The following is an 18,471-nucleotide window of genomic DNA, read 5'->3' as shown; positions in this document are numbered from 1 at the left end:
AACATGCAAAAGTTGGGAGCATTGACCTAAAAATTCACACTTCCAGCTTCTCAAGAAAAACCGGACCTTCTGACAAAATTGGGGCTGGTGGCAGCAATGCAGGCAGAAACCAGCCCTCCAGTTCAATACCTGGCCAGGAAATTACCCAAGGCCTATGAGTTAGCCACCCCTGCTTTAAATGATCAGGGACTTAAGCCATTCTGAATCACTCTTTGGAGAGCCTTGGGTGTGACTCCCATAGATTCCCGCTCCTAACAGCCCTCTGCTCCCTAAGCAGGCAATCAAGCTGAGCAAGAAGGCAGATTCCTAGCTCTGACTCTCCAATGGTTTTGTGGGTTCTAGCAACTTTTTTCTACATTTCTTTCTGAGAAAGCCAGAGTGTGTGAGCGGGGGGAGGGGCAGAGAGGGAGAGAGAGACTCTCCAGCAGACTCCCTGCTGATCACAGAGCATGACACAGGGCTTAATCTCAGGACCCCAAGACCATGACCTAAGCTGAAATCAAGAGCCCTCTGCTTCACTGACTGCGCCACGAAGGTGCCCCCAGCAACTTCTTCATTCACCTTTTCCTCAAAATGCCTTGCATTTCCCACCCCACGATATTTGCTGAAATCTCTCTTTTCTACCTGGAAAGTCATCCTCTATTTACCTGGGTGACATCCTCAACCCCTGTCCCTTGAGGACCACCTTCTCAACGTGCTTTTGTTTTCTACTTACTATTGCATTTTATTTCCCTGTGATTGCTTAATATAGTATTAAACGAAGAATATTTTTCAAAAAGGGAATTATATGTTATGTGAATGGTAAGGTACTATTCCTTTACATATATCATAAGGATAAAAATAATTAAAAATTTTTAATGATAAAAATTAATTAGATGAGGGAAAAAGCCAACACCTTTCATTTCTAACCAACCAGAAATTGTTGCCTGCGAAAGGCCACGAGCCCGGTGTGTACCTGCGCGGTACAAAAGGGGGTGAGTCAGGATGAGTAAGTAACAAAGGTCACAGAGCCTCAAATACAGACATTCCCTTTGGATGACACAAGTGTTCCGAGGGAACCGAAATGGACGGATCTTCTGTAATATGACTGAAGATCATTTAACTCTATGCCTCGAGCCTCCTAAAATCATTCACTGAGCCATCACCAATGGAATACCCACCATACTTGGGGAAACAAACACAGCCCCTCCCTCCCAAAGCTTCCTGCCTGTGGGAGCCATCTCAACAGCGGTACCCGAATATCACAGCCAGAGACAGCCCTTCCTCACCCTCTCTTACCCGGAAGTGGCCTCCCCCTTGCATGTACTTCCATATGGGCGGGGCTAATAGCTCCTACCCTGAAAACTGCTCAAGGCTACAGAACAGACTTTCCACACCGCAAATCCTTGTCTGATGAAGGCTACCAGCACGAACTTAACATCTGGTCGGATTCCCAGCATATGCCCATTTTGACCATGTCCTAGTAGATAAAGGGCCCAGCCCAGTATGGTGATAGGCATGGGGATAAACGCTTGCATCTCTTTGTCCTTTCTTAAATTTAGTGGTATGATAAACACTGAATGTGATGACTCTCGGGGAGTCATTCTTGGTGTGCTAAGTAAGAGCTATTTGGTTTAGGTTGTTGTTTTAAAGGTTAGTAAGTGTGCCCAGCTGGCTGAGGGTGGGGAAGTGGGTAGTGAGGCTTTGTGTCTGGAGGCGGCAAAGGGGCTGAGCACCTTCTATGATGACTCCAGGTGTTACGTGTGACTGGGAATAATCAGTTCACTCTACCAGGGTCAACTTGATAAAGAGACAAAGAACAAAGATCCCCATTAGCAAATAAAAGCAGAGTTAACTCACCTCACATTTAAAAAAATACGAAAGACAACTTACGATGATCAATTTGCAGTTTTTGGTATCTAGAGTGATTTTCTAAATACTTTTGCCTTGTATGATCTGCGGAACCTCAGTTGATAAGGCTACGAATGTAATTTTACTAACTTAAATGATTAGCCAGATTGACGGTCATATCTTTGGGAAATATTACTGATCATATCAAGCAGTTATTATTATAGTGAGTTCTTCATAAGTCATAGAACCTCCAATTAGAACACTGTTTCCAAGGAGAAAGACAACTTCCTTGACTGAAATTTTCTTATTGACGTGATTTTTAATATTTTCCCTGCTGCAAAAGGCAGAAGATATCTTAGAAAAACAATAATGAATTTACTTCCAAGATGTGAGACAATGTGTATTATAAAGAGTACACGCTTAGGAAAAAGATGAATCAAGTCTACAGAGGTATGATTGGAGTCAGTTTCCAAATCTGAAAATTTACCCTAACACCAAACAGTTTTCCTCTTGAACTCCTCTCCTTTCATCTCCTGCTGATTTTCCATTTATGCCATTCAGTCTATGCTCCCGCTTTGAAAAGGAGGGTGAGTAGAGTTAATGGATTTGGGAAAAAGAAAGGGGGGGGGTGCTTTTTCTCTTACGTTTTCGGCATCTATCTTTAATGCCATTTGTTGAACTTGGAATGAGGGAAACAGATGTCACTGTTGGACATAAATGTCGTCTCATACGGTATTTTTAAGCTGTCAGCTGTACACTTGGGCTTTATGTAGACGATGAACAAGTGCTTCTCTGTACCTTTATTTCCCCGAAACGTACAAATATACAAATGCCAGAACTCCACCCACATTCCAATGAGGGGCACATTCTACAGCAAATACCCAAAATGAATTTCTGTTATATTTTCCCTACTGGTGAAGCAAAATTTAAAACAATTTTTTTCATTATGTCCTACAGAATAAAATAAAACCATTTGACAAGTTGCCACCACCAAAATATAGGAACTATGTTTAAGTGAATGTATACAGATTCTAGCTAACAACAAAAGCAATTTAATTCTTGAATAGCAAGTGTCTAGGATCTGTGAGTATGTTTCTTCCATTACATTGATATCGACACAAAACAGAACCATCTTAGATACAAGCAAAAAGAAAGAAAAGAAAAGAAAAAAAAAAAAGCTATAGAATTCTTGGATTAAGATTCCAGGTTCCAAAAGTGGGCCTTAATACTATCCCAGCTCTCTAAGGTCTTAACGGCATCTAACAAAGTATGGAGGAGTCAGGAGTTGGGTCATCTTTTCTTAACTGACTTCTGGCTCATTGCATTTTGATGGAGCGTAAAGAATCTGAAATATTTTAGTACATTTTTTTTTTTTTTTAAATCATTAGGGGTAGTGAGGAGAGGCCTGGAACTCTGGCTGGAGACTAGTGTTGGGTGAGAAGAGATCTTGGTAACGGCCTTGTCTTTTTCCCTGGCCTCAGTGCAAAATGTCAGTCCAATCCTAGAAAGACCACTGCTTTGGTCTTGGAGGAAAGATTTTTTTCATGCATGATTCAGATCATTTTGACCGGTAGCTTGCCTTTATCACTCATTATTTGATAGAACTTCAGGGCATAGATGTTGATGGTTTAAAGCATGCAGGGGCCTTTAACCTGCTGTCGAAGTCTGATAAAGCCCATTTCTCATCTTCTGGCTATAAACTAACAAAGGAAAGCTGGAACTTTAGTTGCTCAAAGCATTAAATCAGGTTTAAAGGCCTACTTTACTCAGCCTAAAGAATTTTACACATGAATTTACCCACGCTTTCCCTGTCTTCCAATCAAGAAACAGCTTTCTCTTCTCCTAAGAGTTGCTTTTTATTTTAAAGTAAACTTAAGAGTAATAAACCTCTCTGGGCTGATCCATGTCCCAGTGGCTAGAACTCAGGAAAAACCCCATAGGAACATAATTCTAATGAACTGAAACAGAAAGATGCTTCCATGGCAAAACAAACAAACAAAACCCAAAAAACAGTGGAGGGAAAAAAAACCCAGACATTTCAAACACAAGGGTTGCCTAAAACCACTCCCTCTTCCATTGACCCAGAAGTGTTTTGTTTTTTTTTTTTAAGATTTTATTTGTTTATTTGAAAGAGAGACAAGGAGAGAGGGAACACAAGCAGGGCGAGTGGGAGAGGGAGAAGCAGGCTTCCCGCTGAGTAGGGAGCCTGATGCAGAGCTCCATCCCAGAACCTTGGGATCATGATCTGAGCCGAAGGCAGATGCTTAACGACTGAACCACCCAGGTGCCCCCCCCCCCACCCAGAAGTGTTTTGATAATAAAGTCCATTTGACCCATATTTGAAAGACAATTCTCTAGTTACCATCACTTTTCCAACAGAGTAAGAAATTAGCATATTAGGGCCTCCAATAGCCTGAACTGACCTGGTCTGGTGAATGCCCTCTCATGGGTCTATACTGAGCTTCAGTCTGACCTCTGTATTTAAAACACCAGCCACTGGGCGCCTGAGTGGCTCAGCCGGTTAAGCCTCTGCCTTCAGCACCGGTCATGATCTCATGATCATGATCAAGTCCTGTGTCAGGCTCTCTGCTCAGCAGGGAGCCTGCTTCTCCCTCTCTCTGCCTGCCTCTCTGCCTACTTGTGATCTCTCTCTCTCTGTCAAATTTAAAAAAAAAAAAAACTAAAATAAATAAATAAATAAATGAAAAAATAAATAAATAAAACACCAGCCAGGAAACAAAACATCTCCCATATGGCCTCAAAGGGAACCAGCAAGAAGAAGGGCCTATCAGGCCTTCTTAAATACCCCCCATATGCACTGTACACTCTGACTGTCCATCTTGCTTTTATCGGCTGCTGTAACCATGTATGGCCCAACTTGTCACTGAGTACAATGCTGTCCTGTACCTAAAATCCAGACAGCAAGGATGAATCATCATCCATGGTTTGGATGATCCGTGAATCTCATGAGAACAGCAGAGAGCTTAACGCTGCAAAATATTTTACCCCTGGACCATATGTCTATTCTCACCCTCCATCAGTCATCAAACATTTTCTGTTTGCCTACAATGTGCCCACCCATCATAAAGACTAGAAGAGTCTTTCCACTACATGAGTCTCAATTATTACAAAAGTAAAGGAAACAAACATTTTCGATGAAGGAATCATTTTAGTCGATGAAAAATTGTATTGTATAAACACTTCCCTTGCCCTTTTGAAAGCATCCTCCTACAAAAGGTAGAGGGTATTGGAAGCACAAATACAAGAATCCTGTATTTTCGAAAGACTAGATTTTTATCAAACTCTAACCCAAATCAGAGCAGAGGCTGCAGACTCTGTCCTACAACAGACTTGCTAACAGAAGAGGAGACGATGAGGGGAGGAATGAGAACAAGCATTTCAGAATCACATCCATGTTCGACCCAAGTATGGTCATCACGACCTTGTTCTTTATGGGTCTGTGACTTATTTTTAAATTTGGCAAATGAAGCTTCATTGTCCCAAAGAATCATTACAGCCTTTACCCTAACCCAAACGAAAAACAGTTGCATGTATTTTGTATTTTAAATCATCACTCCCTGGCCAGCTTTCTTATTTGAAAATCAAACAGGTGCTTGGAGACTAACACTTTCTCAGAGTTAAGGATTCAGAGAGAGAAACACTTTCTATTGTTGCCACAGGTACTCTCATCTAACAAATGCTGTGTCTAATTTAGCATTTCCATGCAATGACGTTAAGAATGAAGACCCTAAAAAAAATTCTCAGGATAAGAAAGAGAGGAGAGAAAAAAATATATTTCCATTAAGAGAGGGAAAATGATGTTACTGAGGGAGACAGCAAGAAAAATAAAAACACAAAGTTGTCTGTAAAGTCCTAAAACAATAGCTGTAGGCAACAAGAGGCGGAAAACCTTTCAGTATCTGTTGAAATGGTACAATTCTTCCTGAGAAGCTAAGGAATTTCATATTCTCGCTCCTATGAGCTGAAGCTGGTCCCTGGGCAGGTGACACTTATTTCCCTGTTACAGACCTCAAGAGTGTGATGATTTAAAAGGAGCTCAAGATAAAAAAGACAAGGAGAGAATCACGACTCTAGTCGATTCTCATGACAACTCACATCATCTCTTATTTCATTAAAAACCAATGAGCCCCATAAAATAAGTTTCAATCTGTCTAACAGAAAATGTCAGGTGAAGCGACAGCACGGAAAAAATGAGAAAGCCAAGTGGCGGGCTTTGAGCTTCACACTTCGCGGGGCTATTGAAATGAGTGACAAAGACCTTTTCTGTCCAGAAATCCCCCACTTTATTTTTAAGCCTGGAAACTGGTTAGTCATATCTATACAGAACACTTCCTGTCCAGGGGCACGATGATGGCAATGAGCTGCCAAGTTTAGTAGCTGCCTACATGTCGTCAATTGAGTCATTCATGGAATAAAAAACAGCATCGAACATTTAAAAAAAAAATCTGACCAACTGAAGCTTTTAGAAGATAGACAATGAAAACAGGTTTGACTGTGTCACAGGATTGCAATACATGGTGCCATGAAAAAAAAAAAAAAGACAACACTGAACAATATTACTCTACGAGACTATCTGCTGGTGGTTTTGGGGCTGTTCTAGCAACACCACCAAATAAAACACTTCTCCCACTCCCACCCATTAGATTAATAGTACAATCGATATCCCACATCTTCGTTTACAAAAACATCTAAAGACTGTAGACTCTCTCAAGGAACCAAGAAACAGCAACCACATTCCTTTTTTTCTCTTAGAATGATCTAATGGTGGAAGGGCTGCCTGAGAATTTTATAAAAACTTCCTGCAGAGGGCTAAAATGCAGATCGGGACCAGAAACTTCATCGATGGGTCTAATGCCATGGTGACATTTGGAGAAGAGAGGAAAACAAGGATGGTCAAGGAGGACCTTATCCGCGGCCACCCCGAGGGCTGTGTCAGGCTTCAGCGAGATTGCCTCTCCCAAAGGCAATTATAATTTTACCTGATTAACCCTCATGCGTGTTGCCACAAGCCAGCTGAAGTTTCAGGGAAGAGAAACACAAGGAGCAGCTCCCCTCCCCCACCTGAACCCCAGGCCCAGGGGGCAGCCCCAAAGCATGCTGGGACCAAGGGCAAGGGCAAGAATGTCAAGTCATCACTCCTGTGGTTCTGGGGTTATCAGTCTGATCATCAAGTCAGCTACAGTAGAGTGAGCCAAATAATCTAAACCAGTTCTACCCATAAAAACCCTTGTCCTGGAATTCTTCAGCGAGCCTGCTGCCCATCAGACCTGGGAGTTGGCCGACCCCCCAGGAGTGAGGGGCTGACGGCTCTCTGCTCCTCCAATAGCCATTCACCCAAAGGCCTGCCGGCCTTCCAGAAAATGGATGGCACAGTACAGCAGGCAGCTTTGAAATGGCTCCCGCAGGCTGCCTTGACTGCCTTGTTCTAATTCATCATCTGCCCTTTGCAAGCTTTTCTGGGGAAATCATTTTTATAACCCAGTGAGAGTGTCACCAGAAACGCAAGCCAACACAACCCAGCCCTGGCTTCAGACCGGCCCCCGATTTAGCAGTTGGAAAGGCGGCTGCATTCTTCAGTGTCACGTCCTTGTTTATGGGCCTGAATCCCACCCACCCGGGGAAGAGCTGCGCAGCTTCTGTGCCCTCCACACGCCACTGCGTCCCTGGCCTGCAGGCCCCCACGTTGGCCTCGTCCCGGGGGTGGGGTGGGGGGGACTGGTTTGCCATCACACCTCCTGTGAACGCACAGTCAAGCAGGCCAGACAGACTGCCGGCAGGTCGCACCCCATTATCTCTGTTAAATCTGTTCACCTCTCTCCTTTTGCCCAAGTTTTTGTTTTGTTTTTTTCTCTCTTTTTTTTTCTCGTTCCAAAGTTATTTCCTTGCTCCTCCCTTCCTGCCTCTCCACACGCCTACCCCTTCCCTGGGAGGCTCTGCATCAGGCCCAGATCCCGCCCTGGGTCTCCCACCCCCACCCTCCCCACACTGCTTCCATTCACCATTTCTTCCTCAGGGTTCCCTTGAAATTTTGAAACCTGCCCCATGGCCACTCCCTCCCTCCAGGATCCTCGCTCTTCTGGTTTTCCAGCAGGCGTCTCCTTCCTGCTCAGTAGGTACTCTCACTCCTTGAAAACTCCCCTGAGAAACTCCCTCTTTATCTATCATCTCCTTTCTCTGAAGAACTGGAGTCCAATGTTTAGGTTAGACTTGACCATCCTGGGGAAGGATCCATTTTCATTCTAGTTATTTCGTCACCGGCTTCATTTTTTTTTTTTAAAGATTTTATTTATTCATTTGACAGAGATATGGCGAGAGAGGGAACACAAGCAGGGGGAGCAGGAAAGGGAGAAGCAGACTCTCACTGATCAGGGAACCCGATGTGGGACTTGATCCCAGGACTCTGGGATCATGACCTGAGCCGAAGTCAGACACTTAACCGACTGAGCCACCCAGGCGTCCCTTCATTTTCATTTAATTTTCAAGAGGTGAAAATGCTGTGATAAGTGTTTCATGATAAGGAGAACAGTCAGGGCACTAGTATCACACTTTTATCAAATAACTTTACAGAAGGAAAAAAGTTCCTTCGGACGAGCCCACCGTTCCCTGTTTTCTACAGAATGGGAAATGGGGATTTCGTCAAGTGAATATGGTAGGTGGGCCTCAGACGGGCTCTGTCTTTGGGTGTCATTAAAAGCCTCCTTATTCACACAGCACCTGCCCAGGGAAGCCATCTCATCATACACAAGCATCCTCAGGGGCTCTCAGGGGGACAAGCACATTTCCACCGCTGCGACAACTGCTTGCTACCTCAGGAGAAATACCACATTTTCTCAGCATGGCTCAATTAACGAGTGTAGCCCAAATCCTATTTATTACGTCTAAGACTAAAGCCCGAAGAGTTCTCGTTCATCTGTCAAATCTATGGTGTCCCTGGCAAACACATCAGCGGTCTCCTGACATGCCCTCAGGGAGAAAAGACACAGGGATGAGCGGGCAGGGGAGTGGGCAGGGGAGTGGACGTGAAGGCAAAAAGGAAGCGAGCAACAGTGTCTAACTCTCAGACTGGCCAAAGCTTCTTCCTGGTGAGAAGGGCTGAATTACGCTTTCTGCCCACATTCACCTGTCAGCCTCACACACCAGTGCTCACTGCATACGTTGCCACAGGGACAGGGTGGAGGTGATGGGGAGCAAGAAAAGGATCTGGAGGCAACTAAGACTTGATGGTGGGGATCAGTGGAGATGCTGAACACCCCCCTTCCTCAGGAGGCTGGGCACCGGCTCCCAGCTGGGGCGGTCCTCTTGCCCCACACGCCTCACCCCCCCACCACGCCTCCCCTCATTCCCACTCAGTATTGGCTGGATGTTTGCGATGTGTTCTCAACCCTTAGCAGATGTGATCTAAGGCTCCCAGCTTTTGCTGAGGCCCCAAAGAGAAGGCGGCAAAGCAGTCATCTTCAGCACGTCTCCTTAGACGTGGCTGTCACTGTCTCTGCCAGCTCTCATCCTGCAGGCTTCGAAAGCCTGGTTCTCTCCTTGTCTTCCTCCCAACCCTTGAGCTACTCCTTATCTGTTTCTTTTATAGGTTGCATTTACCTCTTTCCTTTCTAAAAGGTGGGTGTTCTCAGAGGCAGAACCCATGGCCCAGACCTCATCTCCCTTCAGTGTTTTCCTGAGAGATCCCATAAGGGAAATCGAGTCTCCTCTTCTGGTTGGATATTGACACACTGCTGTCCAGGCTCCTTCACACAGGCTCAGTACTCCCCTCCAGACCGACTGTGGCTCTTGCCAGCTTGGTATTCCTAAAACATTACTCTGCATCTGCCCTCTTCTGACTCAAACCCTCCCCACCCCCAACCCTGCGCCCCAATTCCTGGACAGTAATCATGTTTCCCTCCTAGGAGGGATCTTAGGCATACTTCAGTCTACTATCAAGTCTGCATTTTCCAAACAAGGAAACTGAGTTTCCGAGACACTCCTCAGTGACCAAAGGTTGCACAGGCAACCAAGGGCAAGGTCAGGAGCAGAAGTGGTGTCCTGATTCCCGGAGCCTTGTCTGTTACTCAGTGTCCCCTTGGGCAGCCTGGGCCTCTACTCTGACCCTGTGTACTGCTGAGACATGGCCCACCAATGCCTTCCGGTTCATGAGCTATAAACCTCCTTCCTTCAGTAGCCTCTCCTCTCCTCTAGCTAACTGTGAAGTCATTGCTGTCATGATGATGTCTGGTGAATACTTCCTCCTCCAGATTCCCATAGGGTCCACAGATTCAACCTTGTGCTGTACCAAGCCGCCCATCACCTATGTCATCCTATGTGCTGTGCAGAATGCCCTGAACCTGAAGTCTTTTGAGGGCAGGGCCCTCTGCACACGCGTGCACGCGCGCGTGCACACACACACACACACACACAGCCTCTGCTTCCCCAGGCCCCACAGAGGAACTTCTGACTCAGTTAATATTTGTGGCTATGAGTTTCTGAGGCGCAGTGATGAGGTAGAGAGGCTGACTCTGGAAGCAGGACTCTACTGGACTGTCCATGGCACACAGAACAGCCCATGCTTTTGGGAACACTTCTGGTCTCCAGCTCCTCAGCCTAGCTGAGGGAGCCATGGAAAAACACACACCTAGGCCAGGGGAGCTGGCATCAAGCAGAGAGGACATGTCACACTGGAAGGAGAGCTCATGAGTTGCTCATTCTCCTCTTGACAGTCAACCCCAACTTGGCCAGCAAGGCTCCTGGAGCCTAAAGCAGTAATTCCACTCAGGGCCTTCTCCTTAGGGGCCTCTTTGCTCCACCATTTTCTTGGCAGAAACTCTGCTCCCACCCCTTCACAAAATTAAATCTGGTCCCTGCAAACCTGGAGAGCGTATTCCCATGTCAGTGGGCAGACATGCAAACACCAAACTACAAACACCAAACTCCCCGCCATCTTTTAAAACCATAAATACTGCAAGGTACCACCTAATAATACCACAGGTTTTGCAGAGTCTTACAGATCACCCCAGAGATGCACCCCACACATTTACTGCCCACTCACCAGTAAGTCATTCGGGACACACTACAAACTCTCCTTCAAGGATCTTAAGCTCTAAGAACAAGATTTAAATAACTGCTCTTTCAGGTCTCTTGGTCAGTGGTGGAGGGGAAGGATGGGGGAGAGCAGTGGGTGGACTCCCAGAATGCACCAGGCCCGTGGGGCTCTGGGGTGCCCGTATGGTACAGTGACAACACGTCCTGGTGTCTGAACGCTTCCCACCCACACACAGGGACACGTTCTCCCCAAGGAAGAGCGCCCCTGCCCAACCAGCACCCTCCACAGTTAATTTTCCTCAATGATGTTCTTCTCAAAGGAATGAAAACAAATGAGCTCACAGCTTCATTGCCTCTCCCTTAGTCTCCCACTTTCTAAGCCAGGGACTGACGAGGACCTATTTGCAGAGCTAAATTTTATACCACCATGCCTCCTCCTCTTCCTCACCTAGTCCTCTCCTGAGTTCCACTTAGGAGAAGGTGAAATAGGAAATCTTCATGTGTTCGACCACTCCCTTTAGGTTTTGTAAATTCCCCCTCGAAGCTGGAGAATGGCATCTCTACAAACAGATGAGGTCTGTCCTGCCTTAGCGAGACCTCCTGCACAAATCCAGGATGTGAAAACCTACGTCTGCCAAACTTCTTTTTTGCCCAACAGGCCTAAATGTGGGGGGGTTGAGAGGGCCTAGATTTCACCTCTCTGGGCCCCATTTCTGCATCTCTCTGTTTTTGTTTTTAAAGATTTTATTTATTTGACAGAGAGCACAAGCAGGGGGAGCAGCACGTAGAGGGAAAGGGAGAAGCAGGCTCCCCACTGAGCAGACAGCTGGCCATGAGGCTCAATCCCAGGACCTCTGGATCATAACCTGAGCCAAAGACAGACCCTTAACTGACTGAGCCACCCAGACACCCTGCATTTCTTAAAATTAGAGGTAAGATAAAAGAGCGTGCAAAGTTGCTTTTAACTCTAAACCATGGTGATTCTAATTTGTGTTTGTAGGGAAATCATTCTAATTACAAAGACTTCTTACTGCAGATCTTCCTGAAATATTATAGATACACATGATGAGTTGATTTCTTAAACATTTAGCTCACACTACCATTTTAGGCACAACCCACTAAACGAACACAGATACACAAACATGCTCACCTCCTCCTTTTCCAAGTTGTCAGCATCGTCCTCGTGTGGACAGAAATGTTGACAAATAAACAGCCTGCAGCAGATCTAGGGACTGTGCATTATTCTGAAATGAAATCCTTGGGTCCAGAGATTTTTCGGGCCCCACTTTTTGGCTACTTCTTGGATTACCAAAAGCCAGGAAAAGGGAACTTAATCACCTGTGGTATCCTGATTGTTCCCTGGCATCATAATCTAGGGACAAGAAAGGCGTGATGCGTACTCAGTCCAATGGAAATTTCAGAAGTGAGGAAGAAAAAGGCCCAGATGTATGGAAGCTGACAGAGCTGGGGGTGTGGGGCAGTGTCAGGTCATCAGTGATGTCCACTGCACAAGAGACAGTGTGGCATGGATCTCTAAATGGATTTTCCACTTTTAGTCCTTGAGAGCACACCGCACTCCAAGGCTAATGACTACATAAAAGGAAACATAATCACATCAAAGTCTGGTGTTTGGGGGCATATGCTGTACCTTTTACATTATACATGACATCAAGGTCAGCCGCACCCAAGGCAATGCATATCTTCCAAATCTTTCCTCTTCATTCCCTCTGTAAAGCCAGGGCTGGTGCAGGGAGGGATGAGGGAAGAGGACTAGTACAGTGATGCCCGCTGCTCAAAAATGTGAGGCCCTCTTTTAGTAGAGGTCCTTGGATCCCTCCCACTGCAGTGGGCACCAAGCACCTCCCACCAGCCCTGCGGGGCTGCTAGATCCCTCATCACGGGGAGAAGGATGCACTTAAGACTCACTATGTCCGCCCCCGAGAGGCACAGAAAGAGCCAGGGCCTGGGCTCTCCACTTTCTCCTCCAAACACCTGGTCTCTCCACTCTTGGTTTCTCAGACTGGGGTACAAACAGGTGCAAGAATGCAGGCAGCATCCTCCTGAGGGCCAGGCTTGACAACAGGGGAGGGTCAGAACTATAGAACCTCCAATCAAATCCTGGTTCCACTTTTTCTCACTGTGTGATTTGGGGCACAGTTTTTAACCTCTCAGATTTCTTTATTGTTTTGTGCGATCAACACGACGGGTTATTATACAAGGATTAAATGGGATAAGATAAAGAATCAGATGCTTAGCACCACTCCTGGCACAGGGAAGAGCTCAGGACATTTTAGTTTCAAAACTGTGTCTTCAGTCTTCAAGGCAAGTCGTTGTGGGCCCTGACCCCAGAGATCAAAGACACACGCTTGTTTTGACTCTACCATTAAGAGTGGAGAAGTTAAGAAACCCTACGTAGGTTTGTCCTTTAGGTTGGGAAGGTGCTCCAGAAACCGGAAGAAGTGTTCAAAGGTTTTCATCCTATGACACTATCTCATTTTAAATCGATTAATTTGATAATGCTTTATTAGGCTCTCTACTGTGAGAGGCCCTGGGTCAGCCTCTGGGGATTCAGGAAGTAAAAGAGGCACAAACCCCACTCTGAGAAGGCTCAGAGTGAAGTGGAGGGAAGGGAAAAGAAAATTAGTAATAGTAATTAACGTGAAAATACGGTACAATGGAGGGGAGTTTAGGGTGTTAGGGGAATGCCGTAAAAAAGCATCCAAACTGGGTCCGGGTGAAAATACTGCCCACGCCGGTGTGATCCCAATGAAGGAAACGGCATTCGTTGAGGGAACAAGGGAGCGCAGGAGCAGGACAAGCCCAGTAGGATAACAGATATTGGTTGTTCTTTTGGTGATTTCACCTAGGAACTCCCTTCCCGTTTCTGGAGGAGCCCTCATTTTGCAAGAGGTGGTAGGAGTCAGACCACTATCTCCCACTTCCAAAGCCAGAAGCTGGCGTTCCCTCCCCTGCTCCCACCCCGGGGTTGCAAGGGGGCAGATGCACAATCTTACACTGACCCAACCGATGGCTTATTTCAGGGGTTTCCGAATGCTGAGGATGACCAAGACACAACCAGCCATATCTCAAGTCCCAGGAGTGACAAAGCTGAAAAATATAGCAGAGGTGAAGGCTGCGGTAAGGTCCTAACCGGGCAATTCCAGGGTACGGCCTCGGCTCCATCTCCTGATGCATTTCAGGGGCCCATTCTCAGGCTTTTTGTGGACGTGTGAACTACACTGTGTGTTTCCAATGAATTCCTCTGCTTATGGCAGCAGGAATCAGTTCCCACTTCTTAGAGCCAAGAGTCCTGATGACACAGGGCATTACTGCCACCATCAGGGTACGGACACCGAGGGTCTGCACCCAGGGACAGGGGAGAAGAGAAGGAGATGCAGCTAACAGATAATGAGGACGATGAAGAGCCAGATGGAAGATGAAGATAAACGAGAGGGCAGGGTCCAGGATGCCCGCAGATGTGTAGTCTGGAAGCCAAGAAGAGAGCAATGATATTCAGGGGAAAGACAAAACACAGATCAGATTTGTGAAAAGGAAGAACTGATGGGCTCTGTCCAGACCTACTGAGTTTGACGGTCAAAGCACGGTGCGTACCAGGAAGCTGGTTCTCAGAAGAGCCCCAGCTGGAAAGCCAGGAGATCAGACAGAACACAGCTAGAAAAAGGGAAGGAGAGCAGGACAGTGTGGCGTCACTCCTGGGAAAGAATTGCGGGGCACAGTAACACTGGTCTCCCAGCATAAATGCTGCAAAAAAACCCAAACCGAAAACCAAAACCCAAACCAAAAACCAAAAAACCTAAAACCAAACGAAGTCAAGCCAGATCAGGACAGGACAAATAGGTATGCTGGCTTACTTGTGATTCTGGCAGTTTCCGTGACATGGTGGAAAAAAAGAAATTGGTGGGATGAGGGATGACAAAGATTGAGACAGTAGGAATGGTGGAAAAAAATTTTTTTTAAAAAGATTTTATTTATTTGCCAGAGAGAGAGAGAGAGCGCACAAGCAGGGGGAGCAGCAGGCAGAGAGAGAAGCAGGCTCCCCACAGAGCAGAGAGCCCGATGTGGGGCTCGATCCCAGAACACGAAGATCACGGCCTGAGCCGATGGCAGACATTTAACTGACTGAGCCACCCAGGCATCCCTCATTTTATCAATGGGCAATGATCACCTCTTCCCACTCCCAGTGGGGAAGAAAACAGACATGGTCTTGACCTCAAGAGCCTGTGGTCTGGAAAACAGATGCTAAACAGGGTCAGGGAGTGGAAGAATGGGTGGTCTGAGAGAGGTCAATCGGGGGTCCTAATTCAGGCTGGAGGTTCAGAAAAAGCCCCTCCGAGGAACCAAAAAGAGGGTCAGGTGGGGAGAAGGCTATTTCGGGCAGGAGGACCGGCAAGGGCAAACACTCTCAAGTAGGGAGCTGAGCACATCGCTGTGCAGAAAGAAAAGGACCAAGAAAGCTGTGGGGTCCTGGGGGTGGGGGGCAGTGTGAGGAGCCCCAAGTGGAAGGAGTGGCATTCGCTGAGGGAAGGACCCCTGCTCCACAGACATCAGGAGGCAGGGTGTGGGTGAAGGTGAGTCTGTCATCCTGGCAGCAGGAAGTCGAGGGTGCTGTCTAAGGGCTACTGTTTTCTTTGTGAAATGGCAGGCCTGGTGAGCGGACAGGAGAGAATCTGGCTGAGAGGTAAGGGTAGGTGGCAGGGACCGGGTTGGGGGGGAGGGGATGGGGAATATTATTATGGGCCACGGAGGAGGAGCTGAGCTCACTCACAGCCCAACCCTTACTTCTTCTCAAGTCCCCACACAGCAACCCCTCCCACCCAACGGCTTTCTCACTTCCTGATAGCAACACTGTAAGAAGTGGGACATGGGAGCCCTGGATCCCTTCATGCTTAGCATTAGAAAGGTCCTCAGAGACCTTAGCTGCCATTCAGTTTTTTTCCTATTTCATAATTAAGTACTTCTCATAACAGGATGCCACTCAATGTGAAGAATGTGGCCATCAACTTATCTCCTGAGGAAGCCCCCCGTCCGCTGGAAACCGTTGACAGCCTCCTTCCCATGACCTTCCCCTTTTTAACACACTGTGTGTCTCCCTTCATGTCTCTTGCTCTCTTATTCACATCATGCCCAGCTATCTTAAATTCATTCCGCTTTTAATAAAGCGAGGCCTGGATGATCTCTCTCTGTCTCGTACTCAAGCACAATCACCGATTCATTTGTCAGCAGGCAAAATGAAATCAATTCTCTAGGAGGTAGCTCTAGACTAGGATGGAGGTTCAGCCCTCCCGGCACGGGGTCAAGTACGTTCTAAGCTCTGATGGCTTAACAATATCCCTAGTCATTTGCTTCCACATTCACTCACATCCACAAATATGTTGGCCTCCAAGGACTTCTGAATTGACTTCGGATTTAACCCCAAAGAAAGTATATTAGTCCCTCACTGTGGCTCAGAATAGTGACTTAAAAGTATTCCCCAGTACGGCAAATCAGCCACAAAGCATCAGAAGGCAATTTTCTTGCAATGTAACGATTGTGAAGAGTTTGTGTTGATCTCATATTAAATAAGATACTGAAGTCCATCAGGAGGGGGAAAAAAAAGCTAAGGATTGGGAAAAGAATTAGTAGGGATAGAGAAGATAATAAAAAATAATTTACGCAGCGTGGCTCTTTTCATAGACATCTGAGAGGTAGTAGCCAAACAGAAGGTTCTAGATCACAGCTAATACCAAGTCTTACAAGAACTGCCCAGGACATGGACACACACACACACACACACACACACACACCCTTTACTTCCTGGCTGAAGTTACAATGATTCTATTAATACAGTATTCATTCCAACTCCCTGAAGAATTATTCCATATTCTACCCTAACTGCCATCAATTTAAAACTCTAGCACCTTCTTATTATTTTTTAAAAATTCTGGGCTTTCTGTAAAAAGCAGAAGCCAGATACATTCCTGCAGATCTGTAGAATGCAAATGATGGTGAGTGGAGGCCAGGTGAGGACAAGTAGGAAGGGACCACCGAGGGGACCTCATCACACTCCAGTTTTTAGGCGAACATCCAGAGAGCTGGGCAGGAGGGAACAGTGCAGAAACTACTAGAGGAATATGTTATCAACTTTGGGATAATGTGTTTCCACCTCCTTTTTTCCCAGAAGAAAGGAAAAACACACTCAGAAAAAAAAAAAAAAAAGACAAATTTAAATGCTGCTTGTAATCTACACAGAAGTTCACGAGGCTGGATTCTCTTGGCCCGTTTCCTATTTGCCTTCGACTCCTTTTGACTTTACTATAAATTGCTGTTATAAAGACAGAAAAAGCATCTACTGGCACATAGTTCTATCAGGACAGAGGCCACAGCAAGGAAACATTAATCCCTGAGCTCTCCATCAAGCTCAAGAACAATGCTCCTGGCTGTCATTTTTCATGCACAACAGCCTTGTATTTCTATTAAACAAGCCTCTTTTATGGACTGCTCCCCCCACACTGCATAATAAGGTAAACACCAGCCCACAGAGACGACGTTATGAAACACAGAGCTCTCCATTGGGAGGAGAATCAGTAAGAGACAGAAGAGGACAAGTTTCAAGGGATCTTGCTAACTCCTGCCTGCCAAGTAGAGAATGATGGGGCTCCCTTCTATTCCCCAAGTTCCCAGTGGCTGCTGTGACTGACTTGAAACTTACCAGTTTCCCAAGAGACTACTTGAAAAGAAAAGGAATTTTTATAATTATGAACGGTCTCCTCTCCTACTCTCTACTTTTCCCCAACTATCCTTACTCCCACCCCCACTTACAAGAGGACTTTTGTATACATAAAGTTTCAGGAAACAAAGCATACAAACACTCACACACAAATAAACTCCCCGATCTAACACCAGTGTATAATTGTGTTTTGGTTGGAGTTTTTCCAGCCCTGTCACCCGTTCTCTGTTAGGAGTAAATGAAACCCTTTGCCTTGGCAAAGTTAGAAACAGACGAACTTTCCTCAGTTGCAAGCTGCACCAGGCGCCCCTCACATCTCTCTGATCCCTTAAGCCCCCAACACAATGAACTCACTGCTGGAACGTCAGCAAGGGGAAAAAAAACCCGAAAAAACAAACAAACAAACAAAAACCCCACACCACACAAAAGACAAAAAAACCCACGAACTAACCTATTCCCCAAATGAAGATCTTTCGCTTCTCCCCCTTGCTCAGCTTCCCCTTTTAACCGGAAACACAAGGAGTTTCCAATTTCTGAAACCCTTTTCAAGGGACCCCAGACTCTTTGGGCTCTTCCAGGGGGACTCGCTTCAGGCTGTCCTGATGCAGGCGGGCAGCGCTTTCCAAAGCTCATTCTGCATTCTTGGAGCCAACACAGGGGGCCGTTTGGTGTCCAGATTAATCTACAAAGCAGCCTTCAGCAGACTGACTGAGCTAGGTCCGAGAGTCTTCTTCCTCTAGTCTCGGAAGGGCAGCGGGCGAGAAGGATACAGAAGGGCTCTGCAGACTCCGCTTTAACTGAGCTGTGAAGACGCAAGGCGAGGGACAAAGTACCCACCGCTCCCCTTAAACTCCCATCTACTCCCC

At 46.3% G+C, this 18,471-nt stretch overlaps 1 protein-coding gene across 3 annotated transcripts in view; it reads right to left on the bottom strand.

Moving 5' to 3' along the window:
* The window catches only part of TNFAIP8 (TNF alpha induced protein 8), a 113,111-nt gene that overhangs the window by 20,105 nt on the left and 74,535 nt on the right, over window positions 1–18,471 (bottom strand). The gene's annotated exons all lie outside the window — the stretch shown is intronic.

The sequence above is a fragment of the Martes martes genome, assembly GCF_963455335.1.
Source record: "Martes martes genome assembly, chromosome: 5".
NCBI lineage: Eukaryota > Metazoa > Chordata > Mammalia > Carnivora > Mustelidae > Martes > Martes martes.
The sequence above is the reverse complement of the archived record's forward strand: the minus strand, read 5'-3'. Positions and strand labels throughout refer to the sequence as shown.